This window comes from Xyrauchen texanus, chromosome 26 (assembly GCF_025860055.1).
Source record: "Xyrauchen texanus isolate HMW12.3.18 chromosome 26, RBS_HiC_50CHRs, whole genome shotgun sequence".
Taxonomy (NCBI): domain Eukaryota; kingdom Metazoa; phylum Chordata; class Actinopteri; order Cypriniformes; family Catostomidae; genus Xyrauchen; species Xyrauchen texanus.
The window spans coordinates 14,822,219-14,830,456 of NC_068301.1; the positions used below are offsets into that span (position 1 = coordinate 14,822,219).

Here is an 8,238-nt window from a genome sequence, read left to right on the forward strand (position 1 = left end):
TAGCTGAATGTTCAGTCTCAGGACGAATTCCAAACGAAAGTCCCAATGCCCTACAAAGTTCTTGATGTGGGCTCTCTAAAGAGAGCATGGCATTACAGTTTAAATGCACCCTTCACTAAAATTCTTGTGAAAGGGCCCTTTGTGAAAAAATAAACTTTCTTACTTTTGAACGACTTTTTGAGTGACGTCCCCTTCTTGAATTGCCCTTCAAGGGAGCAAAAATGCCATTTGGAAAATGCCCTCAGTCACCATTCACTTTCATTTAATGGAAAAAAGATGCAATGAATGTGAATGATGACTGAGGCTATCGGTCCCTAACATTCTGCCTAACATTTGTGTTCCACAGAAGAAAGAAAATCATACAGGTTTGAACAACATGAGAATGAGTAAATTATAATAAAAGTTTCATTTTTGAGGGATCTCTTTAATGCTTTCTCTTTTCTTTCTCTCATTTTTACTCTCTCTCTCTCTCTCTCACTCTCTCGCTCATTCTGTTGTTCTTTATGCACCACCTGCCTAACTTTGCAGAGTGCTGGTAGTTGTGCATTTTATATGTGCAGGGATATCCACACCACCACAGGCAAGCTGAAACGTGCTGTTATGCAGTTCACTCCAGCTAGCTGGACGTATGTACGTTGGTTTAACCCCAAATCCTCCTTCCAGATAGTGGCTGGCATCTATCTCTTCATGATTATATGGCAGGTGTGTGATGCGACTTTTCTAATTATGTACTGTCTCAAAAATGTGGACATACTTAATCTATATTATTATATTAGAGAATGCAGCAGCACGTCTGGTCTTTAATGAACCTAAGAGAGCACATGTTACACCACTCTTTGTCTCTCTCCACTGGCTGCCGGTTCATGCACGTATTAAATTCAAGGCCCTGATGCTGGCATATAAAACAGTCACTGGGTCTGCTCCAGCATACCTAAAAACATTTATGCAGAGTTACGTTCCCACCAGAAGCCTGCGGTCGGCTAAGGAACGTCGCCTTGTCGTACCAAAACAAAGAGGCACCAAAAGACTTTCCCGGACTTTCAGTTTCATCATACCACGGTGGTGGAATGACCTTCCCAACTCAATCCGGGAAGCTAACTCACTCTCTATCTTCAAAAAAGGCTAAAAACACATCTTTTCCAAAAGCACTTAACCGTTCACTAAAAAAAACCAAAAAAAAACACTATTTACATTTCTTGTTGCAAAATCTGTTTTGTATACTATTCTGATGATAGTGAAACTTTGTAATATGGCACTTTTTGTACCACTGTCTCCCTAAGATGATTCGCTGATGTTCTTCCTCTTTTGTAAGTCGCTTTGGATAAAAGCGTCTGCCAAATGAATAAATGTAAATGTAAATATTATTAATATGATTTTCTTTCATAATGTCACGTTCCTCTGTTGTCTGCCCTGTGTCTCACTAGTCTATTGTTAAAGAACTACACTTCCCAGTATCCACCTGTCATCATCACTGCCATTTTGTTCATTGTTCTCACCTGTGTCCAATTTAGTCATCACTCCCTGTGTATTTAAGCCCTGCTTCTTGTTTTCTCCTTGTCTGTCGTTGTATGTTGTCAAGCCTGGAATGTTTCTCCTGCCCGAGTTTACTCGTTTATGTTTGTTTCCCCATCGAGGGTTTTTCCTTTGTGTTTTGCCTGTTTACCTTTTTAATAAAAGTCTGCATTTGGATCCGCGTCTCCTCGCTGCCTCATTCGTTACAGAACGACAGACCAAACAATGGATCTAGCGACTTTTTTCAATGAGCTGGCCCAAGCGGATCTGTCGATCCGCGAATACACTTACTTTTTTGTCGCCGTGACCAGCATTGGCAGATGGAGTGAGGAAGCGCTGAAAGCGACGTACCGAGTCGGCCTGCCTACGCGCCGGTGGCAAGAGTCGCCCGGAATCGAGGGTTACACGTGGCGGGAGTACGTCGATTTAATCTTGTCGACGTTCGCAGCTGACGAACCTCCCCTCTCGATCCCGGGTGTGCTCTCCACGGGAATCAACACCTCCACGCTGCCAGCTTGGTCCGCTCCAGAGCCGGTGTGCCCAGCTTCCTCTGCTCCTGCGCCAGCGCACTCAACCTTGTCAGCCCGAAGGAGGAGGAGGAGGGCAGAAGCTTCTGCTCGCTACTCCACGCCTTCCACGGCCAGCAAGCCAGAGCCCTCGCCTGCCCCGGTCTGCGAGCCAGAGCCCTCGCCTGCCCCGGTCTGCGAGCCAGAGCCCTCGCCTGCCCCGGTCTGCGAGCCAGAGCCCTCGCCTGCCCCGGTCTGCGAGCCAGAGCCCTCGCCTGCCCCGGTCAGCGAACCCAAGCTAACGCATACCACGATCATCCAGCCAGTACCTGTCGCCTCCGACGTCAGTGAGCCAGCGCCTGTCGCCTCCGACGTCAGTGAGCCAGCGCCTGTAGCCTCGACCGTCCCTGAGCCAGCGCCTGTAGCCTCGACCGTCCCTGAGCCAGCACCTGTGGTCTTGTCCGTCCCAGTGCCAGTAGCCATGACCGTCCAAGAGCCAGCGCCAGTAGCCATGACCGTCCAAGAGCCAGCACCCCTCGAGCCTCCCAGGGCTCCTCCTTCCTGAGCTTTCCAGAGCTCTGCCTTCCGAGCTTCCCGAGCTTTCCAGAGCTCTGCCTTCCGAGCTTCCCGAGCTTTCCAGAGCTCTGCCTTCCGAGCTTCGAGCTTCAGAGCTCTGCCTTCCGAGCTTCGAGCTTTCCAGAGCTCTGCCTTCCGAGCTTCAGCTTCAGAGCTCTGCCTTCGAGCTTCGAGCTTCCAGAGCTCTGCCTTCCGAGCTTCGAGCTTTCCAGAGCTCTGCCTTCCGAGCTTCGAGCTTTCCAGAGCTCTGCCTTCCGAGCTTCGAGCTTCCAGAGCTCGCCTTCCGAGCTTCCAGAGCTCGCTTCCGAGCTTTCAGAGCTCCACCTTCCGAGCTTCCCAGAGCTCCAGCCTCCCGAGCTTTCCAGAGCTCCGCCTCCCGAGCTTCCAGAGCTCCGCCTCCCGAGCTTTCCAGAGCTCCGCCTTCCAAGCTTTTCAGAGCTTCACCTCTCAAACCTCTCGAGCCTTCCAGTGCTCCGCCTCTCAAGTCTCCCGAGCCACCAAGGGCTCCTCCTCCCAAGCCTCCTAGGACTCTGCCTCCCAGGGCTCCATCTCTCAAGTCTCTCAAGTCTGCCAGGGCTCCTCCTCCCGAGATTCCCAGGGCTCCGCCTCTCGAGCCTCCCTCTGCTCTGCCTCCTGAGCCTCCCGCGGCTCCGCCCCCTGAGCCTCCCGAGCTTTCCATGGTTCCTCCTCCCTTGGCTCTGCCTCCTGAGCCTCCCACGGCTCCGCCCCCTGAGGCCTCTGAGCCTCCAGAGCCTCCCTCAGCTCCGCCTCCAGAGCCTCCCTCAGCTCCGCCTCTCGAGCCTCCCTCAGCTCCGCCTCTCGAGCCTCCCTCAGCTCCGCCTCTCGAGCCTCCCTCTGCTCTGCCTCCTGAGCCTCCCACGGCTCCGCCCCCTGAGCCTCCCGAGCTTTCCATGGTTCCTCCTCCCTTGGTTCTGCCTCCTGAGCCTCCCACGGCTCCACCCCCTGAGGCCTCTGAGCCTCCCGAGCCTCCTACGGCTCCGCCTCCTGAGCCTCCGAGCCTCCTACGGCTCGCCTCCTGAGCCTCCCGAGCCTCCTACGGCTCCGCCTCCCGAGCCTCCTACGGCTCCGCCTCCCGAGCCTCCTACGGCTCTGCTCCCAGAGCCTCCAGAGCTTTCTAGGGCTCCGCCTCCAGAGCCTCCTACGGCTCCGCCTCCAGAGCCTCCTGAGCCTCCTACGGCACTGCTCCCAGAGAATCCAGAGCTTTCTAGAGCTCCGCCTCTCGAGCCTCCTACGGCTCGGCTCCCAGAGCCTCCCGAGCCTCCTGACCCGGCCCCTATCTTGTGGCCTCCTCCCAGGGCCCCTGACCCTGTTCCTGACCTGTGGCCTCCTCCCAGGCCTCCTGACCCGGCCCCTGTCCTGTGGCCTCCTCCCGGGCCCCCTGACACAGTCCCTGTCCTGTGGCCTCCTCCCAGACCTCCTGACCCGACCCCTGTCCTGTGGCCTCCTCCCAGGCCTCCTGCCCCTTGTGCCCCCCTTGGACTCCCTGCCTGCCCTCTGTGCCCCCTTGGACATTCTGCCTGCCCTTTGTGCCCCCTTGGACTTCCTGCCTGCCCTTTGTGCCCCCTTGGACTTCCTGCCTGCCCTCTGTGCCCCCTTGGACTGCCTGTCTGCCCCCTTGTGCCCCCTTGATTTGTCGGTTTGCCCCTTGTGCTCCCTTGATTTGTCGGTTTGCCCCTTGTGCTCCCTTGGTCTGTCTGTGTGCCCCCCCACCCTCTCTCCTTGGATGATTTTTTGTTTGGAGTATTTCCTTTTTTCTTTTTTCTGAGGAGCGTCTGGAAGCCGCTCCTTTGAGGGGGGCTATGTCACGTTCCTCTGTTGTCTGCCCTGTGTCTCACTAGTCTATTGTTAAAGAATTACACTTCCCAGTATCCACCTGTCATCATCACTGCCATTTTGTTCATTGTTCTCACCTGTGTCCAATTTAGTCATCACTCCCTGTGTATTTAAGCCCTGCTTCTTGTTTTCTCCTTGTCTGTCGTTGTATGTTGTCAAGCCTGGAATGTTTCTCCTGCCCGAGTTTACTCGTTTATGTTTGTTTCCCCATCGAGGGTTTTTCCTTTGTGTTTTGCCTGTTTACCTTTTTAATAAAAGTCTGCATTTGGATCCGCGTCTCCTCGCTGCCTCATTCGTTACACATAATAATAGTCATCAAATCTATGTAATGGATGTATGGCAATTTTGTAGTGACCAAAAATGTTAAACAAATCAAATAGCCACCATTTGCCTATTCGTGTTTTATGACATGTTCTGCCGCCCTCTCAACAGCTCACCAAGTTGAACACATTCTTCCTGAAGCACATCTTTGTGTTCCAGGCATCTCATCCTCTCAGCTGGTGTCGGATCTTATTAATTGGGATCATCACTGCCCCCACAGTGAGGTAATATCCATTTACCTTATTTAGTGTGCCATAATCCCTCAAAATGAGAGTTTCTTTGGATTGGCAGCAGGTCAAGATTTTTTATTGATTTCACCATACGCAACAGATTTTTGGTTTACACTCATAAATGAACACCGAGTTTTTACGTCGGCTTCAATATTATTCTCTAGAAATTAGAATAATTATCTCTTTAAAGCCAATGTACCTAAAAAAAAAAAAAGCTTTTTCTGGAAGGGCAGGACAGAGAGACAATTTTTCATAATCCAGTTATATTATTTAAAGTGCTTATTATTAATTTATTTACATTGATTGCACAGTGATGATCCTTAAATATAAACACAATTGTGCCATCTTTTGATTCAATCAGCTGTATAATTCATTGTAAATAAACTAGACTCATTTTGATTATGACGATTTTGCATAATCAAACCCACTGTAATTATGTTTAATGCCAGAGGTGTTAAATTACTCATATGACTTATTTTTTGGATTCAGGAAGTACTTCGCATATCTCACAGACACCCAGTGCAAAAGAGTTGGAACACAGTGTTGGGTGTTTGGGTGAGTATATCGGATTTTAATTTGCAGTGTAATACCTCCCTAAAAAGGATTTCTCATCACAATTTTAATTTAAATTAGTTTTAATCTTTCTTCAAGTGTTAAAATGATCGCATAATTTACTCTCATGCTATCTCAGATGTGTATGACTTTCTTCTGCAGAACACAAATGATTTTTAAAAAGAAAATCTCAGGTCCATACAATGCACGTGAATGGTGAACAAAAATAACCACATTGGTTCTGAAGTGATCCAGTCAGTTTTGGGTGAGAACAGATCAAAGTGTAACTTTTTTTTTTTTTTTTTAAACTGTAAATCTTGACATCAGCAGTCTCCTTTGTGGTCATGATTTCAAGCCTGCTTACACTTCCCAGCGCCATCTAGAGTTCTGCACATGTCAAGCACTAGGAAGTGTAATCGAGATTGAAATCATGATCGTTACTAAAGACTGCAATGGCACGATGTACAGTGAAAAATTAGTTACATTTTGCTTTGTTCTCACCCAAAACCAAATAGATCGCTTCAGAAGACATGGATTAAACCACTGGAGTAATTTGGATTACTTTTATGCTGCCTTTATGTGATTATCGGAGCTTCAAAGTTTTAGTCACATTCATTTGAATTGTATGGACCTACAGAGCTGAGATATTCTTCTAAAAACCTTCTTTTGGGTTCTGCATAAGAAAAAAAAAAGTCACATCTGGGATGGCATGAGAGAAATGTTTAATTTTTGGGTGAATTATTCTTCTAATTCATAACCTTTTAGTGATGTCTTTTGTTGGGCATGTCACACAGCTCAAGCTCTCAGTAAAGCCGATTTAATTTTAAACTTTTGACCTCAACTCACCACTGATGGTTTTGCCAAAATCAGCTGTTTTGAGTCAAGTAAATTTTATTTGTATAGTGCCTTTCACAACACACATAGTTTCAAAGCAGCTTTACAAAAGATCAGGCATTAACAGACGATAAAACTAATGTCTATAATGTCGATGAATCATCATTGTGTAATTAGATAAAATGTGATCCAGTTCCCCTCTGGCTAACATCATGAATATAATGTAAATATTACTTCTGTATAGTTAAAGTCATGGTTTAAAATTATTAAACTAAGTAAGTGTTAAGGGTCAGTATTTAAACATTGATTTTGTTTGAACTGTAATATTAATGACCAATGTCTTTGAAGTCCATCCTGGATTAACTGCAGAAGTTCACATAGATGCAATTGTCCTTGTTAATTGGCTGATGAAGGGTTTTGTTGACAATTGTTAGTCTATGCACTGCATTTCAAGATTGTAGTCCATCAATAGACCGAGGTGATGCAGGCAGAGATCAGGGATGTGAAACGCAGTTCAACCTGGCTGGTAATTTCAGTGAGGTTCGGTGTGGTCCATCCTAAATCCAGGGTTCAGACAATGGCATATGAAGTATCCCATGTCTTATGGTTAGATTTGGCATGTTTAGTGTTGTCCTGTTTTCCAGACAATCTCCCTTTTTCCATCCGATTCTAAACAATGGATGCATTTTCTCTTGGCTTGAACGAAGCTTTAGGACTGCCAAATTACTCCAACTCAGTCTGGTGACCAGAGTTAACAAACCTCACTTTTGTATTAGTGTATGAGTCCTAAAATCTAAAATAACTATAGAGTTCCCATTGTGTCTGAAACAAAAAGTATGCAGGTTTTCATTTTAGATTGTAATGATACATTTTTTGTTTTGTTTTTTGCATAGTTTTGTACAGACTTATGTTATGAAATCTTAGTTCTTTATTAATATAAATATCTGATTGTATGAGTTTATGATTGTTTTCCTTCTTATAGGGTTTTTGCTTTCCTGGAAGCCCTAGCTTGTATCAAATTTGGACAAGACTTGTTCTCTAAAACACAGGTCCTGTGGCTTATATGTTTGGTGAGTGTTTGCAGTAAAATATTTGTAATTTTAAAAATGTTATTGGTCTTTTAAATATTCAACATTTAAAATTTTACCTTAAACGTGTTTTCAAAGAAAATGTATATTTATTTCGTTTTTATGCTTTTTTGCTATTTGTAAAATCACATTACAATTTTTATGTCAATTTATACATCTGTACTTCACACTAACTATTTGCATTTTTCCTTTTATATATAAATTATAATGTGGTGTCTTTCTCCCTCTCAAACACACTTTGTCTCACTTTCTATTGTCATCTTGTCAGGATTTCATCACTTTTCCCTGTCTATTTGGGATGGTTTGGTTTGAGCAGAACTATGGGAAAAGACTGAAGGTAAACTACTGTAACCAATCAGTGATCTATTATTACCATAGCATGACACATGAAGAGTTATACTGAGAACCTCAATTAAAGTGGAGACTTCAACTCAAAGAGTATGAAACTGTGCTGTCAAGCAGTCACTCACAGTTTTGCATCACAAAAATCTCTAACTGAAAGCACAGTCAGTGTGAAATTGTAATGCCTTGTTTCTTTACAGATGTGTTATTAAGCATTGATGATGACATTATGATATTATTGAGCATTTTAGTGTGAATCTTAATTTGCCTTCTTGGTCTACTAGGTAACTGATAAACTGATTAATCTCATACCTTTCACAGAGCATTAAAGACTATGATAACACCTCCACTGACCCATATGGTCACATTACTGAAACTGCCAAAGGTAACTTACTTTCTGATTTGTCCCAGAGTGCCTCTTAA

General features: G+C 45.7%; 1 pseudogene; it reads left to right on the top strand.

Moving 5' to 3' along the window:
• The first annotated feature begins 470 nt into the window (after positions 1-470).
• LOC127619483 (phosphatidylserine synthase 1-like) lies at positions 471-8,238 on the top strand (annotated as a pseudogene).